This window comes from Petaurus breviceps, unplaced genomic scaffold, assembly GCF_028583685.1.
Source record: "Petaurus breviceps papuanus isolate PSGF00001 unplaced genomic scaffold, PetGlider_PUasm1.0 90778, whole genome shotgun sequence".
NCBI classification, from domain to species: domain Eukaryota; kingdom Metazoa; phylum Chordata; class Mammalia; order Diprotodontia; family Petauridae; genus Petaurus; species Petaurus breviceps.
This window is the reverse complement of record NW_027187343.1, coordinates 3,740,911-3,762,118: the sequence shown is the minus strand read 5'-3', so window position 1 is coordinate 3,762,118 and position 21,208 is coordinate 3,740,911. Positions and strand designations below refer to the sequence as shown.

The following is a 21,208-nucleotide window of genomic DNA, read 5'->3' as shown; positions in this document are numbered from 1 at the left end:
TTCTTCTTCTTCTTCTTCTTCTTCTTCTTCTTCTTCTTCTTCTTCTTCTTTCTTCTTCCTTCTTCCTTCTTCCTTCTTCCTTCTTCTTCCCCCTTCTTCCTTCTTCTTCCCCCTTATCTCTTTTTCTTCCCCCTTCTCCCTTCTCCCTCCTCCTCCATTTGTATTGACAGCTTTTTTTTTGCCGTCATCTTTATTTCTGTTTAAAGATTTTTCTAAAAGGGAAAAGGAAAAAAAAATCAGTGAAACAGAACTAATCACCACATCAGAGTCAACATTTTATGTGATATCTCACACCCTCAGTCCTTTCTTAAGAAGTGCATTTTCTCCCCTCTTCTCCAGGGCCAAGATTCTTAGTTATTCTAATTACCTAGCATTCAGTTTCATATTTGTCATAGTCATAGCATAATTTATTTTCCAGGATCTGCTCACTTTGTATGAGTTCATGCAAATCTTCCCATGTTCCCTGAATTCATCGTTTCTTACAGCATAATTCAATTCAGTAAACATTTATTAAGCACCTACTATGAGCCAGGCACTGTGCTAAGTACTAGGGATGCAAATAAGAAAAAAAAGTCAATCACTATTCTTAAGGACTGGAAGACACACAAAAACAGAGGATGGGAAGGTTAGGGAGACACCAGAGGTCTTGTTTCCTGGAGTTGAAGCCCAGAGCTGCAGATGCAAAGTGAACTGCAAGTCCAATTTCTGCCTTCTGTAAAGGAGGGCTTTGGGAGGAGTTTGGTACTTCACCCTTTGGCCCTCCAGCCAGAGAGGAGAGGAGGCTAAGGGTGATGGTGTCTCAGCTTGAGTTAGCAGCATAGTGATGAGATTAGAAGTGATAAGCATGTCCTAGAAGGGGCATTGGCAACTTGCTCTGTGGAGTGCACAGCAGAGATGCTCTGCAGAAATGCAGATGCAGATGCAAAGATTACATTCATATAACACGGTTTCTTCAGCCATTCTCCAATTAATGGCTGTTTCCAATTCTTTGTAGCCACCAAATATTCTCTGAATATTGTTGTACATAAGGTTCCTTTCCATCTGGTTTTGATCTTTTTGGAATATGTGCCCAGTATTCAATATTACTAGGTCAAAGATATACAATGTATAGTGACTTGGAGGTTTAGTTCTAAATTACTATCCAAAATAGACACAGCTCCACCAACAATGTGATAATAGCGTGTCTGTCTTTCCACAGCCCCTCCAACAATTGTCATTTCCCATTCTTGTCATCTTTACACATCTGATGGACGTGAGGCAGAACCTCAGAGTTTTTGTTTCATTTCCTTATATGGTATGGAGCATTCCCTCCACCATAACCACTGATAGCTTGGATTTCTTTCCTTGAGAACTGCCTGTTCATATCCTTTACCTAAATGGCTCTTGTTCTCATATATTTCTACCAGCTGAATATCAGATCATTATAAAAAACTTTACTGCAAAAGGTCTTTTTTGAAGTTAACTGTTGCCCTCCTCATTCTAACTGTAATACTCTTGTTTTTGCAAAATCTCAATTTTATATTATCAGAATTGTTTATTTATCTCCTGTGATCTCTTCTGCCCCTTGTTCAGTCAAGAACCCTGCCCATATTTGTGAAAGGTGCTTCCTTTCCTGCTCTTCTGATTTGTTTATGACATGACCTTTTACATCCAGGTCCTCTATCCATTTAGAGCTTATTGTGATATGAAGGCTCTTGTTCTAAACTTAGTCTATACTTAGGTTTGTCACAAGTACTTTGCATTCAGAGTTCTTTGTTGTTTTTCCTTCCGTTTACATTGTTATAGCCATCATCTATATTGTTTTCTTGCTTCTGTTTATTTTACTTCATATGTCTTATTCATGCTTCTGTATTCTTCCTGTCCAGTGTTTTCTGGCTCATTCCATTCCTGTATCATAATTTATTTAGCCATTATTCAGTTCGAAGGGCATCTACTTTGTTTCCATTTCTTTGACACAGAAAAAAGACCTACTATAAATATTTTGATGTTAGAGAAGTATAAATTAGGTTGTGCATATATGTGGGTGCGTATAAAGACATGTACACACTTATGTGGATACTTTGAAGAAGCCAGAGCCAGTCCTAGAGGTAGGATATTATTTTACTATACAGTGTCAGAAGCATTAGACCTTTCCTGATCATCTGCCATAGATCCAGTGCACTATATAATGGATATGGCAGTGGAGATGTGCTCATTTCAGGTTAGGTGACCTTGTCCGGCTTATTTATGATTATTATTAACAGAAATGTTAGCTGTCATGTGTGATCAGCACAAATCAACAATGGCTTCTTTAAGAGATGCCATAAAACTCTTGAAAGGGAATTCCTGGCTTCATGGTGAGATTTCACATTTATTTGTTGAAGGAGTAGGAAATAGAAACAACAAAGAAACACACAAGCACTGCCCTTATTTGAGGTTATTTTTGTTACGAATTTGTACATTTTAGCATTTTTGGTTGTTGTTTCAAGAGGATTTGTACATAGTGGGGACTGAATGGTACCAGTGGAAAGAGAATACAGCCCTTGGTTACGGGTGAAATTATTATTGTTCTGACAGCAGCAAAAGTAACGAAACAATCATAAAACTAACCATAGCAGGTTATCTTCCTCAAAATCCCAGCTTCATAGGATTCAGAGTTGGAAAGGACCTCTGTGGCCAGATTATTGAAATTCTGCAGATTATCTGTGTAGAGACAATGAGCCAGATAAATGAGAAGTTGCCCAAAGCACACTCAGGCCCTTCATGTCATGATGTGAGTTTTAGGTGCAATATATTTATTACAGTGCAACAAAAATGGCATTATCAACCTCATTAAATGTTACATTGCTCTTTCTGGCATTGAAATGTATGCGCTTGTTTCCATTCTCAGAGTCCTATTTTTTAACTGAATGCATTAATTAAGCATCACAGAATCTCAGAGTTGGAAAGGACCTCAGAGACCACCTAGTTCAACCCAAACTTTCCTAAGAATGCTCTCTACAATATACTTGATTATTGAGCCTGCCTTTGTTATGGGCCTTAACATAGACCAGATGTTCTGGTTTATAACATACTCTCCACCAGCTAATGTAATCATCTAGCCTTTGCTTGAGGGGGAATGCACTATTTCCCAAGGCAGCCCATTCCTTCTTTGGATAGTTCTAATTATTAGTTAGAATTCCCTCCCCCCACCTTATATCAAGTTAAAATCTATCTCTTTGCACTTTCTATCCACTAATTTCTATCCACTTTCTAATTCTACCCTCTGGGTCCTAGCAGAGTGAGTCTAAATCCCTCAACCACTCCAGTACTTGAAAATAGCTATCATGTTTCCCGCTTCCCCATAAATTTTTGCTTCTCTGGGAGGAACATTGCAGAGTACTTGTGTCATTACTCATATGGCATGATCTTAAGGTCCTTTCCCATCCTGCCACCTTGCTCTGGGGACTTTCCAGCTTATTGTGTGTGGCATTCAAAATTGAATGGAATGCTCCAAATGTGGTCTGATCAAGATAGAGTAGGAAGAGAATATCACTTCCCTCGTTCTAGACATGATACTATTACATTAACCATTTGGGCTATACTATATTTTTGACCCAAACTGGGCTTGAAATTCACTAAAATCCTCAGATATTTTTCCTATGAATTGATATCTTGTGATACATGGCTCTTCTTTTGTACTTGTGAAGTTAACTTCTTGAACATGAGAGTAAGACTTTATATTTGTCTTTCATCTCATTAGATAATGGGATCATCATTCTAGCCTAAGATCTTTTGGGATTTTTTATTCTGTCATCTAGTGAATTAGCTTCTTTCCCAGATTCATATAATCTCTAAATTAAGAAGCATACCATCTATTGCTTATGTAACCACTGATAAACTATTGAATGGCTATGAAGATACTATAGTATCACCATCAATAACATACATGTTTAAAAAAAAATTGAATACTATATATTCAACACTGTCCTACCATGGGAGCTGAAAGAAAAGTGTGAAATATAGTCCCTATCCTGAGAGTTTGTTGTTGTTGAGTCATTTTCAGTCATGTCTACCTCTTCATGACCCTATTTGGGGTTTCCTTAGCAGAGATACTGGAGTGGTTTGCCATTTCCTTCTCCAGTTCATTTTACAGATGAGGAAACTGAGGCAAATGAAATTAAGTGACTTGCCCAGGGTCACAAAGGTAATATGTGTCTGAGGCCAGATTTGAATTTCTGACTCCTAGCATAGCAGCACTCTATCACTCTTTAAAACCCAGGAAGGAAAATTAAAGAAGGTATGAAATCATGGAGTCCAAAGACAAAAAGGCTAAAGAATGATCTCATTGTGTTCAAGGATTTGAGGTAGCCTTATAAATAAGTACACAACATTCACTGATTCTTTCTCTCTAAAAAAAAAAAAAGGAAAAGAAAAAAATTGGCTGGCTTTATTCCCAGAAAGTACAGAGACCTAAGTATGTGGACTATGCTTTCTTCACTCTGTACATACTCATCTTGGACAAGTTACTTTGGGATAGCAAAGATGGCCCCAGAAGGAAGAATGAGAAAAAAAATTAGTTGAAATTGTATCAAGAAAGATTGAGTTCCATCCTGGTCCTGGAGGTATTTCCTTGGAGGCCATTGATTGTCCTTCTCAGTGACAACTAAGCCCTTAGCTAATTAATTCAATAAAGGAAGAAAACCAGAATTTATTAAGCAACTATTATGTCCCAGGCACTTAGCTAAGCACTTTATGAAAATTATCTCATTTGATTCTTAAAACAACCCTGGGATATCAGTACTAGTATTATTACCCACCATTTCACAATTGAGGAAACAAGTCAGATAGAAGTTAAATGACTTGCCGAAGATCACAAAACTAGTGTCTGAGGTAGGATTTTTTAAAAATTATTTCTATTTATTTTTAACATTTATTTTAAAAGATGTGGGGATACAAATTCCCTTCCTTCTTCTAGCCTCTCTCCTACTTATTGAGAATTTAAGCAGTATGGTATCAATTATCTATGTGAAATCATGCAAAAGATATTTACATATTAGCCATATTGCAAAAAAAAAAGCAAGAAAAACAAAAATGAAAAAATATGCTTCAGTTGGGCCTCAGAGTTCATGCTTTTCCTCTGGAAAGCATTTTTCATAGCATTTTTTATCATGAGATCTTTAGAATGGTCTTGGATCATTGTATTGACTAGAGTAGCTATGTCATTCACAATTGATCATTGTAAAGTATTGTTGTTATTGTGTAAAATGGTCTCCTTATTCTGCTTATTTCACTTTACATCAGTTCATATATACCTTCCCAAGTTTTTCTGAAACCATCCTGCTCGTCGTTCCTTATAGCACAATAGTACTTTGTCACAATCATATACCACAACTTGTTCAGCCATTCCTCAATTGATGGGCATCCCCTAAACTAGAGTCTTCCTGACTAGGCCCAGAGTTTTGTGCCCTATGGCACCACCTAGTTACCAACATCGATACATTTCCAGGGGTGTTTGCAATTGAAAAGAGAATTCTTTTTTTTTTTTTTTAAGCAATTGGGGTTAAGTAACTTGCTCAAGGTTACACAGCCAGTTATTTCTGAGTGTGGTGCTAAGTATCTGAGCCCAGATTCAATCCCCAGGTCATCCTGACACTAGGGCCGGTGCTCTTACTTGCTGAGCCACCTGGCCACTCCTAAGCCATTGGAGTTAAGTAACTTGCTCAAGGTTACACAGCCAGGTGTTTCTGGGTGGGTGCTAAGTGTCTGAGCCCAGGATTCGATCCCCAGCTCATCCCGACACTGGAGCCGGTGCTCTTACTTGCTGTGCTACCTGGCCGCCCCCGAAAAGAGAATTCTTAAAGACCATTGGGTCTCTAAGAGCTAAAGAAATTGTCTCTTGTAATAGAATTTCAAACACCTTAACAAAAGTTTTGGGAAATTATTTTGGAAGGAAAGAAGAGCTTTCCGATGTTCCTCCAAAAACCATGGAAATGTCTGTCTTCTCTACTGTTTATTCAAAAGGCCAGCCCTATTTGTAGAAAATGCATTTTTTTTTAAAGGAAAGGAAGTAAACTAGAGGGTTGGGAGGCAAGGGGTTATGGGTAAAATTGAAATAAAAAACCAGTTTCATCAAGAAAATAGAGACCCTAGTTTTGTGGTCTAACTTTCAGTTAGTAATGACCAAACTCTAAATCCTGTGTAAAGAAGTCTGAATCCATGGGTTAGCTAATAGGCCTCAAAGTCAATATTGGCAGTCACTCTCCACCAGCAGTGACTCAGAGCTGTCTTGTCTGCCAGCATGCCAGTATTTGGTTCGTCTTCTCAGTCTTCTGCCATCTTAGTGAAAGAAGAGAATCTGGGAGTCATTGTCATAACTGTGCCAGAAGGAAAGAAAGCCACATGCTGACATGTTTTCAGGGAATATCATCCCAGAAGCAAGAGAGATAAGGATCCAGTGAAAATACAAAGGGCGATCTAGGGTCATAGAAAGAAATTGGATGTACAATTAGAGGAGCTTGATCTAAATCCTTGTTGTCAGCTGTGTGACCATAGACAAGTCACTTGACCTTTCTAGGCCTGAGTTTTCTCATCTATAAAATGACTGGATTGGACAAGATGGTCCATTAAGCTTCTCTTAAGTCCAAGTCTGTCTTGTTACAAAATGCATTGGCAGAGGGAGAAGGAGATGCTGCCTTCATCACAGGGGTGAGCTTATACTGGGGCCAATGGAGAGAGGAAGAATCAAGGAATTGCGAGGAAAGAGGAGTGTATGGGACTGATGGATCAGTTCTTTTTCCTCTTACCATTCAGGGGGGCTTTAAAAGATTCCATTCAGAACTTAAACATGTGTGTATACACAATGCATACATACATACATAAATATTTGTACACACATACACCTACATGTATAATGTACACATGTGTACAATGTATTTTATATGTCACAGACACATGTGTGAGTACACATGCTACATATATTGCACATATATTTCTGTATGCACAGTCTGTATATTATATATAATGTAACACATAAATATATATATGTGTGTGTGTGTGTGTGTGTGTGTATAGGCAATGAGATAGTACTATGAATAGAGCTTCAGTCCTGGAATTAGGAAGACCTGAGTTAAAATCCAGCCTCAGACCCTTAATAGTTGTATGACTCTGGGCAAGTTACTTTACCCTGCTTACCTCAGTTTCCTCATCTGTAAAATGAACTGGAGAAGGAAATGGCAAACCACTCTATATCTTTGCCAAGAAAACCCCAAATTGGGTCACTAAGAGTTGGATATGACTGAAATGACTCAATCACAAAATATGTGTGCACATACACACACACACACACACACGTACCCACAGCTACATGGCTCAGCTGGGCCTGGAGTCAGATCTCAGAAACCCGGGAGTTCCCTCTGCTGATTAAATCAGTCTGTCTACCATTTTAACTAAGGTGTTGATATCCTCATGCTTTATAACAGTCTTCTATCACCTTGTTCTGTATGTACATTAGGATTTTAACAAGCATTTCTTAAGCTCCTGCCATTTGCCAGGTAAAGTGGTAGGTTTTGGGGATATAGACAAAAATGAAATCATCCCTGCCTTCAAGGAGCTTTTACTCTATTGAGGGAGATAACATGTGCACACACCTGAATGTAACAAGAAGGATAATTTGTTACCTATAGAAGAGAGTCTCCAGAAGGCACAGAAAAGGAAAGGGAAGAATGGAAGGACCCTGCAGGGAGAGAGCCCCTTGACTGGGGGGCAGAAGTCCTGGATTCTAGTCTGAGCCCAGCCACTAACCAGCATCATCAGCTTCATCAACCAGCTGTGTCCTTTTGGTCAAATCATTTTATCTTTCTCATTTTGTCCATAAAATGAAGAACTTAAGTCTGACTTAGATGAATTCTTACCTTCCCTCACAGCCCTAACATTATAAGATTCTATGGTTCTGTGACCTTGGGCAAGCCACAGTCTCTCTGTGACATAATGGTTTCTAAGATCTTCTGCATAGGATTATAGATTTAGAACTGGAAAAGACTTCAGAAGTCATCCACCTGCCCCTACTCCCCCTAATTTTACAGATGAAGAAACTGAGGCTTGAAAAAGTGAAAGGACTTGCCCATGGACATATGGAGAGCAGATGATAGAACTGAGATTCAGTGTCAGGTCGTCTGACTCCGTATGCTCTGCTCTGTGTATCAGACATTCTGTGAGCCTGTGGCTTCTTAGTTTTTCTGTTTGGTGTTTGGGATCAGGATCGAAATCAGGAGAGGAAGCATTGATGCAGAGGATTTGGGGGAGGCAAGAGATGAGACTGCAAGAGAATTTATTTTTCACTGAACCTTCTGAAGCCCCAAGGTTCAAAATTCTGGAATATGTCTTGGGCATCTGAATGGAAGGGTATCTATAGGACTGGCACCTGGTTTCCACTTGGGGACAACAACCCTGCTAAAAGTGACCCTCCATAGAATAGAGCTGATCTCAGCTGGAGCCATTGATACATCAGCTAAGAATGTAAGATGCATTATGGTATGTCAGTGACCCCTTTTAATATATGACAGGGAGAGAGAAAATAGCTCAGATGCTGAATATGTGGGTGGGGATGTGGATGTATGATGGGGATGGGGACTTTTTGATGAGGTTCATTGAAATAACAGCATTGATTTTCCCAAGCCAAGGAGAGGTCATTTCATGTAGCATATCTTGTGCTGAAAGGTGCCAGAGTAAGCATTTTAAAAAAATGCATTTGACTTCCTCATGGTCTGACTGAACCCTGGGTTCATACTGTGGGAAGAGAACCAGTAACTGACAATTAAGTAGAAGGCACTATATTCAGTATGCATGATTTAGTCAGATGCCACCAGACCAAATGTTAATTTAATCCAATGTGTATTTTGAAAATGCTGTGCACCCATATGAGTACCTTAATCTCTCCTCCTCTTCCTCTACTTTTTAAAGCTTCCTTTAGAATGTTATCTTCATCTATGAAAATGTAAACTCCCCAAAGGAAGGACTGTCTTTCTTTTTTTGTGTACTTCTATCTTGTGTACTTAGCAACCATGCCTGGCATGCTGCAGGCACTTTGACTTGTTGCTTTCAATAAACATTTTTAAATGCTTAATTGCCAAGGACTGAGCTGAGCACTAGAGAATCACAGACAAAAATAAGTCTCTGATCTCAAGGAGCTTACTTCTTGTTGGTAGCAGGAGACTGAAGTATATAAAAAGTAAAGCAAAGTTATTACAAGATAGAGAAACCACTAATAACTGGGGGATCAGGAAAGGCTCCATGTAGGAAATAGCATCTGAGGTGGACTTTGATGGAAGCTGGGGATGTTTCCATCAAAGGTGGAGGTGAGGAGGGAGTACATTGCAGACAGGAGGGACCACTTGTAGAAAGGCATGATGTCAAGAGATGAAAATACCAAGCTAGAACATGTCCAAGGCAGGATGGGTGTCCAGATGATGAGGGAATTTGAAATCATGCTTTATAGTATCAGTTAGAGAAACTGGGGGTATTTAACTTAGGGAAGAGTTAGGCAAGGACATGATAGCAGTCTTTAGAAATTTGAAGGAGTGTGTGTATGACTGTGTGTGTGACCAACCATGGTTGGAAGTTAGGCAAATTTCAACACAGCCTAAGAAAAAGCTTCCTAATAATTAGAGCTGTCCAAAAGGAGAAGGATCTGGCTAAGGGAGTACTGAATTTGCCATTACTGGAGGTCCTCAAGCTAGAGAATCATTTCCTTGTTTGTGATAGTGTAGGTAGGATTCACGATTTGCATAAAGACTGGGCTAGATGATCTGTAAGCCTTCCCTGCCCATGTACATTTTGGGGGATCACAAAAGAATTGTATGATCATTTCTCCTTTGTCTTCTTGGTCTCTCTTCTTTGTTTAACTCTTGAAACAGTTCCGTTCTTTGAAAGAACACTTGATATAATTCTCCCTATTGAACTAGTGAGTAGGAAGGCTTTCCTTCTTTCTTTTTCACTTTCTCCTCTGGCAGGATGGTAACAACTTTTACATAGTATTTTGAGGTTTGTAAAGTGCTTGGCAGATATTGCCTTATTTTATCCTTATGACAACCTTGGAGTTTAAGTGCTATTATTATCATACCCATTTTACAGAAGTGGAGGAAACTAAGCTTGAGGCAGGGTAAGCGACTTACACAGCTAGTAAGTGTCTGAGGTCAGAGTTGATCTCAGGTCTCCATGACTCTAAATCTTGAATTCTATCCACTGTCCCAGCTAGCTAGTGGTCTCACAGTAGTTTACCTGAATGTTGTTGTTATTGTTCAATCACTTTTCAGTTGTATACAACTTTTCATGATCCCTTTTGGCATTTTCTTGGCAAAGATACTGAAGTGATTTGGTATTTCCTCTTCCAGTTCATTTTCCAGATGAGGAAAATGAGGCAAATAGGGTTAACTGACTTGCTGAGGGTCACATAGATAGTGTCTGAGGCTGGATTTGAACTCAGGTCTTCCTGACTCCAGGTCTAGCACTCTGTCCACCATACCACCTAGCCACCCCTACCTGCAAATAACTAGTTGTTAACTGATTCTGAAATAAACACAAACACCTCTTCAAGTATCATCTCTTCAAGTCACTGCTACATTGCTCCAGCCCCTTCATACCTGATGCAATACTTCAATTCTTCCTACTGACTCTCATTACTAACGGCTTGTTTGTGGTGCAAGAGCTGTAGATGTAGATACTATAGCAGGCTGTTTATAACGGCCTTTTTACAAACCTTTTGTTTTCCCTTGTCTAGCCAATTTGTTCAGGTAATCTGCAATTAAAGTTTCTTGCCAATACCCTGATGAAGACAGTAACCAGACCCAATGGTTATCAGTAAGAAGCTCTTCTGATAATATTTACAATCATTTCTATAAATATTCATCCATTTTGTTCAAGTTGTTGGTTTTATTTGGCATATGGCTGGGCAGATAGTTTATAATAATATCCTTTATTTCTTCACCTGTTGTAATTAGAAACTTTTCTGAAGAAAAAAAAAACTGCCAGCAACTCCTTGCCCTTCTCTCCTATCCTCTCCAGTCACTCGCTCTCAACCCTCACCTTGTTTCTCTGTGCCACTGAACTGTTTGGTTTTTTTTAAATTAGAATTCAAGCCCAGGGGATTAGCTTGTCTTAAGGGATACATTCTCTCAAACCCTGGTAGTTTGATAAAATCACATTTTTATACACTGAGGATATTTTTGTTTAAAGTATTGGAATTGGTTATCAAAAATCAGGGCATCCTCTGGCCTAGTCAGCCCTGGAGAAACACTGGTGATTTTTTTCCTATCTGAATTCCCTTTTGTAATTTCCCCCCCAGTCTCCAGAGTATTTAATCATTACAATATCATTTGCTTCATATCCGAGAAAGTGCACTGTTTGCAAAATTTGATTTTATATCAGTTAACATGTAGATTACTTTCTGATAGGATTCCAGAGACATCCCCTGCCCCTTTATGGTTTAGGGGACGCAATTCTAGTTTTACCCTCTGGGAGGATCTCTATGTGCTCATTAAGCTTCAGTCTCAAAGGGTGATGTTTCCTAATCTTGTCCTAGGCTAGTCCTACTGTTATTTTTGTTGTTGTTCAGTTATTTCCGTTGTGTCCAACTCTTCACGACCCTCTTTGGAGTTTTCTTGGCAAAGATGCTGGAATGCTTTGCCATTTGCTGTTCCAGCTCATTTTACAAATGAGGAAATGGAGACAAATAGGGTTAAATGACTTGCCCAGAGTCACACAGCTAATAAGTGTCTGACACTGGATTTTAACTCCAGTCTTCCTGACTCCAAGCCAGTTGCTCTATGCACTGTGCCACCTAGCTGCCCTGGATAGCCCCACTGAAAGTCTGTAAATCTCCATGAATAAGCACTAATCCCAATCCAACACTTTTTTCGGTGCATGCTGTGTTTAAGGGACTGTACTAGGCACTGAAGATGCAAACAAAACAAAAAATAGCCTCTGCCTTCAAGGAGCTTAAATTCTTACTGAAGGAGACCAAGATTTATCCCATTAAGAGAATACACAATCATTTTAGAAAGAAGAGAACCCCAGCACCAACAACAAGAGATCGAGAAAGTTTTCCCAGAAATGGCAGTATATGAGCTGAGAACCTAAGGATTCTTGAAATTTGAGCGGGGGTGGGGTAGGAGCTAGTGCATTCCAGGTGTAAGGAACAGCCTACATAAGGAAGGACCACAAGACCTGCCATCTATGTCTTTGCTCTTCCACTTACTTTTTGCATCACTCTCTAAGCTTCCATTTTCTCATCTGTAAATCCTATGTCATTGAGTGGTTTACCTTTAAAGCATTATTTCTGATATTGGCTTATAAAGTGTAATATGCTGTATTGATGTGAGCTATCACATTATATTCAGTGACAACAAGTGATCCAACCATTTCCCAATCGATGGACATCTACTTTGTTTCCAATTCTTTGCTATGTAAAACATGCTTCTGTAGATATCTCAAAGTATATAAAATCTTTTCTCTTTTCTTCTCTTTTCTCTTCTTTTCTTTTCACTATTGGCCTTCTTGGGTATTGGCCCAGTAGTGGAATCCCTGGATCAAAAGGTTTTTAATTTAACATTTTAAGAGCACTGAGCTTGGGGTCAGAAGACCTGAGTTCAAATCTCACTGTAGACACTTGATAGATGTGCAACCCAGGGCAAATCACTGATCCTGTTTCAGTTTCCTCATCTGTAAGATGGGGATAATAATATCACATACCTTTCAGAACCATTGTAAGGATCAAATGAGATAATAATTATAAAGCACTTAGCACAGAGCTTGGAGCATGGTAAGGTAAGTGCTACATAAATATAACATCATTATCATCATTGTTGTTATTACCTCCCAAAGTTGTTGTGAAGATCAAAGGAGATGATAATTGCATAGTGCTTAGCATGGTACCTAGCCTACAGTAAGCTCTATATAAATGTGCCACGATGATGATGATGATGATGATGATGAGTTCTCTTCAAATATGATATATTAACAATAGTAATAACTTCTAAGTTGTAAAAAGATTTGTACATTAATATACTGCTGGTGGAGCTGTGAATTTGTAAACATTCGAATAAGCAATTTGGAATTATATTAAGATAATAACATTATGATATAATAATAATAACCCTGGGCAAGTCACTTGACCCTGTTTGTCTTAGTTTCCTCATCTGGAAAATGAGTTGAAGAAGGAAATGGCAAATCACCCCAGTATCTTGACCCAGAAAACCCCAAATGGGGTCAAAAATAATTGGACATGACTGAAATGACTAAACAATAACAAAATTAGGGAATTGCATTAGATCAGGAGTTTTTAACCTTTTGAAATGATCATGAACCTCTTTAATAGTTTGGTGAAATCTATGGACTCCTCAGAATGTTTTTAAATAATTGAAGGAAATGTTAAATTTTATTTAGAGGTTAATGAAAATAAAAAATATATTTTTTCCCATGTAAGTTCACAGACCTCCTGAAATCTATCCCCTGGGAGGTCTGCAGACCCCCAGGTTAAGAACCCATGTATTAGATTATTTTAAGATCCTTTCTAGCCCTAATAATCTATAATCTTAAAATCTAGATATATAATAAAATGGGGGATGTTGGGTTTTTTTTCTCCCTTTGCCTATCTAACATATATAACATATATCTAGCTCCTTTTTATTGAACAGTAACATTTTCCATATTTTAGATTTCTTTATCAATCTATAGCCCTGTTGAAATGGGAAAGGCATGCAGTCCTTTTCTTTGGCTGGAGAATCAGAAAGCCTGAATAGATGCTTCTCATATCCTCATTACTCAGTGGGTAGGACCCACTCTATCTGGGAAAAAGGAACTGATGGGAAAGGGAGGATGCCATGAAGAGAGAGGGAGAGCATCCTTCCAGCTTCTATACCCACTCCTAAGGAAATTACCGTGCTTAACACCCACAGTAGGCAGCAGTATGTCTTCCTACCCCAGTGCTCTATCAGTGACGTCATAAGGATTAGAGCCTCTAGCCTCATAAATCACAGTAAGAAATATAAACCATCCACTGAGTGATTTTGAAGCAAAAAAAAAAAAATGTCCATGTTGCTGAAACAAAACAAAACAATCCTCAGGCCTGTCTCTTATTGTAGAAAAGCAAGCCTTCCAACTTGATTCACAGTAAAATCCTCTTCTGGATGGAACTTCATCTTCATCCCATTTAATGCACAGCCAGATGAACAGATGCCTTAAGTGATAGGAGCAAAAGCTACTGAAATCCTGTCCCAGCAAACCCACCTTCTTTGCTCAAATTAATGAAAAGACCATTAATCAATGCATGGTTAAATTAGATTAGGTTCCATTTAGCTTTAGGGCAGATATGTTAGGATGCTCTCATTGTTTTTAAATCCATCCTTCTTCCCAGGGGAAAGCAGCATCACTGCCCCCTCAGCATCAGAAATGAGCAGAAAACCCCAGGGTCACAAATATAAGTGTCAGGTGATTATAGCAACACTATGTGGTGGAAAGAATGCTGGACAAGGAGAGCATGGTTCAAAAGTGGGTTCAGTCATGTGTGGTAGGATTTAGAGCAGGAAAGGACTGAGTTTAGAGTCCTGTCCCTTCATTTTACAGAGGAGCAAACTGAGAGTCCAAGAGATTAAGTGATGTGACCAAGGTCAAGTAAATAGAGATTGAAAAAATTAAATGAAACCCATTACTCTTGGAGGCAGTGTCTTCTACTTTTAGGATGTTTGGGAATTTGGGAGATTTTTTAGTATTGAGTGTTTTTTTTACTCCATATCTTAAACCTAAATTTTCCTCTTTGTTGTTCTACACTTTGGGACCAAACAGAAAATGGTGTGTGTGTGTGTGTGTGTGTGTGTGTGTGTGCGCGCACGTGCGCGCGAGCCCATGCACGTGTGCTCATTTAACTGTTTAATGACATAGATATAATTTCCAGAGTTGGAAACCTAGGGTGACCAAACTGTCTTTTCTTGTTTACTTGTTTCTTCTTTCATAAGGACAACAAATGTATTACATAAGCAAAGTAACTTCCTGAGTCTTTCTGGAACCTATTCCTATCTAGGCTGCTGGGCAGACTGTCTTGTGGGTGTAAGAGCCAGTTGTCTTCCCCTCTTCCACCCAAAGATGACAACCTCAGTAGGGAGACAGAGTCACAGGGCTCTCTGCCCTCCTAGCATGGGGATTCCACCTACCCATTAGGCCTGTCCAAGGTAGAGTGGATTTATGTCACATTAAAGTTGTCAAGGTCTTTTTGGAACTTGACTCTGTTAACTAGTGTGTTATCTCTTCTTCCCAACATGGTATCATGACCCAACTGGCCTTCAGCATCTTCCTTCTCTTCCTTTTCTACTCAAGCCAACTCTCAAAGTGATTGTCCTGAATCACAGACCTGATGACATCCCTTCTAAGGTTTTTAAGTGGTTCCTTGTTGCTGCTAAGATAAAACATAAATGCCCCTCTCTGTCATTGAGACATAATCTTCATAATCTGAGTCCATACTATTTTTTTTTGACAGTATATTACTCCTCCCTCATGTTCTAACCAGACTGGCCTTCTTCTCTTCTTCTTACACAACATTATGTCTCCCATTTGCCCAGTCTGTCCCCCATGCCTGGAACACTCTACCTTCTTAAATCTCCCTCATAGAATCTCTCCTCCAAATCATTAAGTGCCCTTTTCCAAGGAAGACTTTTCGTAATCCCTTCAACCATTAGGACTCTCTCCTACTCCCTACTCCATTCCCAAATGAATACTTTCTATTTACTCTGTATGCATATATACATATATCTAGATATGTGGATATATATAAATATATGTGTGTGTGGTATTTTGTTTATATTTTTCTATGTAAATTAAAACTGTAAGCTTCTTGAGGGCAAAGATTGCTTTACTCTTGTCTTTGTTTCCCTGCCTCATTCCATAAATGTTTGCTGAACTGTTGGTGGAATTTTGAACTGATTCAATCATTCTGGAGAGCAATTTGGAACTATGCCCAAAGGGTTATGAAGCTGTGCACACCCTTTGACCCAGGAATACCATTGCTAGGTCTATACCCCAAAGGTATAAAAAAGGGAAAAGAACCCATTTGTACAAAAAATATTTATAACAGCTCTTTTTCTGGTGGCTAATAATTGGAAATCAAAGGGATGCCCATCAGTTGGGGAATAGCTAAACAAGCTGGGGTATATAATTGTAATGGAATGTTACTGTGTTATAAGAAATGACAAATGGGATGATTTCGGAAAAACCTGAAAATACAAGAACTGATACATAGTGAAGTGAATGGAACCAGGAGAACATTGTACATAGTAATAGCAACATTGTTCAAACTGTGAATGATTTAGCTATTCTCAGCAATACAATTATGCAAGACAATCCCAAAGGATAACAATGAAGAATACTACCCACCTCTGGAGAAAGAACTGATATTGATTGAATACAGACTGAAGCGTGCCATTTTAAACTTTTTTCCCTTTTTTTCTTCTATTTCAGTATTATACAAAATGACTAATATGGAAATATTTTACATAATTGTACGTGTAGAGCCTATATCTGATTGTGTATAGTCTCAAGGAGGGGAGAAGAAAGAGCATGTGGGAAGGATAGAATTTGGAACTCAGAACTGTAAATAAAAATGTTTTTAAAATTGGAAAAAAAAAGCCCCAAACTAATGAACAAGACAAGCATGGGGAAATTATTTGCAGAAAACCTTCATTAAATTACTGTGTGCTTATATTGGAGGAGGAAGGGAACAAGAACATATTAGTAAACCTGGAACCCATTTTAAATGACTAAATAAAATAATTACTATGAACACCAAAAAAAAAAGGTTGCTGAGTAGAATTTATATAATGATTTAAGGCATATATAGTTTTTCCGCAGCCTTATGAGGCAAATAAAAGTATTATTGTCCTTATTTTGCATATAAAGACATTGAATCTATGGAAGATTGTTATTTACCCAGGGTCACATATCTATTAAATGTTTGAACTGGAACATGAATTGAGGTGTCTAGGCTCCAAGTTCAGTGCTATTTCTGTTATACTGTGCTGCCTTTTTTTAAAAATAATATTTGCTCATCTTACTTTGCTAGATTGTTGTGGAGATCAAATGTGACAATGTACCTGAAAATCCCTTGTAAAATACAAAGTAGTATTATATAGATATAAATTACTGGGTTGACACAGTAGACTGAGAGTTGTCCTCAAAGCCAATAAAATATGAATTCAAGTCTTGCCCTGGCACATATTGGTTGTGTGACCCTAGCAAAGTAACTTAACCAACTATTTTCAGGGTTACTTAATATGTATCACATGCACTGATGATACTGTGGCTAAAGCTTTTTCACTAGATCTTTTAATCCCTTATACCATCCTCTGGGCAGTGCTATGGTTAATAAGCCTCTCTGTTACGGAAGAGAAGTTATAGTGCTTTCAGTCAGCATTTCTTCAACCTCTTTCTATACCTCAGCTATAGTTTTCAATGGAGGAGCTACCATCAGGATTACCCATAACATAGGTACCTCAATCTACTGGAGGTTCTACATTTAGCCAGCATTTTCCCTTAAGAAAAGGTGTATTTTCAGTTGGAAGTCTTGTCCAATAGTTGTGAAACTCTCTGCAGCTTTCCCAGTTAGCTCTCTGAGTCAGAATCTCTGCTAGCTTTCCCAGAAAGCTCTTTCAGTCAGTGTCTTAGAAAATCTCCCTTTCAATCAAGCTGTACCAAAAGGTAGCAAGTCTTCACCTGACATTAGGTCTACCCTTTGACCTCTGCTTAGAACTCTTCTATTCATAACACTTCTTCGGAACTCTTCTTTAAACTTCTTTCAACTGCTTTAGCCTCTGCTGGTTCTTTGGGATTATAAGCTCCATTGTCACATAACCTTTGGTAAGAAACTCAATTTAGTTTTTAGGTCTTATCATACACCCAGCTGAAGTTCCTGAGGACTCTTTTCTTGAACAGAAAAGGATTAGAGAGATATGATGATAAAGAAATGGTTTTAACTTCTTTTCTCTTCTATGCGAAATAGTGATTGTTGTGCTGACTAGAGGATCCTAAGAGAAACTGTTGACCTTTGTCTCATATTTCCCAACAAGTCATAACTTGGTCTCTTTATCTGTTTTCAGATACTTTCATCTCTGTTTGAACTTTACAACAAGCCCTTTGAAAGAAAAAGGACAGGGGTGGCTAGGTGGTGCAGTGAATAGAGCACTGGCCCTGGAGTCAGGCAGACCTGAGTTCAAATATGGCCTCAGTCACTTAACACTTACTAGCTGTGTGACCTTGGGCAAGTCATTTAACCCCAATTTGCCTGCCCTCCCCCCTCCAAAAAGAAAGAAAAAAAAAGAAATAGGACAGATTTTGTCAAACCAACTTTACAAATGAGAAAACTGACAGAAAAGATGTGGAATTTGCCTAAGACAACACAGAGAGTTAGTGACAGGGGAGGTAAAAGAACCTAAAGTTCCTGACTTTTACTTCACATTTCCTGCTAGGTTGAGATACTATTGGAACTAATATTTAATGGACCAAAGAAAGAGGTTCCCTTAGGATCTAGAGGTAGAAGAAATCTTGGTAATTATCTAGCTAATTTTACATATGAAGAATTTAAACTCTGACAAGTGAAATGATATAACCAACTTCAAAAAATAAGTATAATGAAGTTGAGATTGGAACCAAGGTTCCTCTACCACCTTTTTTCAGCATACAACATTCCCTTTATTCTATATATAGTTCTGGTGAAAATATATCATAATATTTTAAAATCACTGGGAAATGTTTTAAGTTTCCTTTGAGATCAGTGGGAAAAACTAGCTTATTAGCCTTGAATGACTAAGACTCCTGTTACATAAGACTCTTTATACATTATTATATAAACTGCCCTTTCCCAGCAGGCACCTCTCTGATTGGAGAATTTAGTCATTTTCAGCACTCGTGTTTCTGTCTCAGGGGCCATATGTTGGAGAATTGCAGGGCTAAAGTTTTATTTCTGTCAGAACAAGTAAAACAAGAATTTTATGACTTCCCAGGACAAAAAACAAATACAACCTCCCATCGAGATGAAAATATAGACCCTTTGTTTTTGTTTTTATTGAACCAGTTTGGCTTAACCATCTTAATTACAGGCATTATTCTTTCTCAAGAATTTGGAATCTACAGTTGTAGTTTTTATGACAATACTTTACCTTTTGAAATTTATTGATCTATTGTATTGTGATACATCAGATACTACTCAATAGACACCCAAACAAACTCCTTTGCCAAGTACATTACTCTGAAAAAAGGTAGCTTGGCACAGGGGAAAGAGCACTGGCTCTTAAGTCAAAGGACTCAGGTTCAAATCCTGCCTCCAGTGCCCATTACCTGCTATTTTGGTCAAGTCAATAAACCCTCCTGACCCTCAGTTTCCTCATTTGTACAATGAAGTAGCAAAGTTAAATGGCCTTTGTGGTTCCTTCTAGCTCTATGTCCTAGTATCCTATTCACACAAAGGAGGGATGTTTCTTTTTAACACAACCATTAGTATCGACCAGGTTTTTGCCCTTTTATGTTGGCCTCCCATTGTTATGGTCAATTTGGCTATTGTGGACAATAATTTATGATCTGGTTCTGTCACTTCTTACAAATACTTCCCATCTACTCAGTTGTTAGCATTTATTAGGCACTTAGTATGTTCCAGGCACTGTATAAAGGGCTGGGAATACAAATAAAGACAAGCATCTTACATTCTAACAAGGGAAACAACATGTTAATGTGCCACATGTACCATGTAAATATATAAGCAATGAAATATAAACAGACTAGATGGTAGGTAATCTGAGAGGAGAAGGCCTTAGCAGGTGAGAGGACAGGGAGAGGCCCCCTGCAGAAGGTGGGGTTTGAGCTGAGTCTTGAAGAAAGACAGGAAAACCAAGAGAGGCATGGGGGACAGTCAGTGCAAAGATAGTCAGATAATCAGCTTTTGAGGGGGAAAGATAGAAGGAAGGTATACTGTTTAATAGTGCTTAGGACAGACCTCTGTAGGGCCTCATTAAATTCTGTTGATTGTACCTAGCCATGGACCTTCATCTCCTCATCCCTCTTTTTAACTCCCATCCAATCTGGCATCATTCACACAATGGATACACTCATGATTAATGATGAATCTGAGAATATTCCTAGAGATTTGCCTACCCAAAAACATAGTAGTGGTGGTGTTTTGTTCAGTTTTGTTTTATGATTGTTTAATCATTCCTGGAACTGATGTTCCTTCCTTTCAGGCAGGGTATACCTTATCGAACTATCTGAGTAACCTTGATCAAATCACTTAAAGTCCTCTGAGCCTTAGTTGTATCATCTGTGAATTAGAGATGGTAATCCTTGCATGAGCATCTTCACAAAGTTGTGAAGAAAAATGCTTTAATGAGGGAGGAAAATTAGATAGATACTCCCTAAAGTCTCATCAAGCCATAAAATTCTATAATCGCCATGAGTTAGTCTTTCTTCCTCCTTTGTTTCCTTCCTCCCTCCTTCCCTTCCCTTCCTTCTGTAATCACCATGAGTTATAGTCTTCCTTCCTTCTTTCCTTCTCTCTTTCTCTTTTTTCTCTCTTCTTTCTTTCTCATTTATATAGAACTTATTATGTGCCAGGCCAATAGTATTTACTCCTGAAGTAAGTAAATATTTATTACCAAAGCTTCATGTGTAAAGACAGAAACTGACTAGCTAATTCAGCCCAATTTCCTGGAGCCTATCCTGGAATAGACATCAACCAGGAAATAATCAGTTAAGTCTTGGTTTGTAGTTGTTGTTTTCCTCAAGCCTCTTTGCTCATTGCTGGTTGATTCTGGTTCTTACTCATCCACACGACCTATGGAATCAATGATACACAAAGGAGTTGAGTTAGGGCTTTTACTGAAGCACTCTCTCTATTTTCCTTACTAATGGTAAAGGATCTCCATCTTAAGCTCCAGATGCTTTCTTTGGTTTCTACAGTATGGTTTCATACTTGCTGACTCTCCTCAGATCAGTTCCATCTCAGAGGCCTGTGCTCATGAAGCCAAGGTTGTGGTGAGCTTTATCCATAGGCTATCCCCTAACCTCAGCCAGATGGTCCTGCAGATGTGTGTCCCTGGTCACGAGGGGATCTGGGTAAGACAGTTTGGACAGTTCCCAGTGCACACCAAACACAGCTCAAAGCATGTGCTTTCCAGATGGTTGCTTAGTAACATCGTCCTTTCATAAAAAAGGATGGCACATT

The 21,208-nt window shown here is 38.6% G+C and overlaps 1 protein-coding gene across 2 annotated transcripts in view; it reads left to right on the top strand.

The window, feature by feature from the left end:
- KIF26B (kinesin family member 26B) overlaps positions 1-21,208 on the top strand; it is a 628,846-nt gene that overhangs the window by 591,187 nt on the left and 16,451 nt on the right. The window lies entirely within an intron of this gene.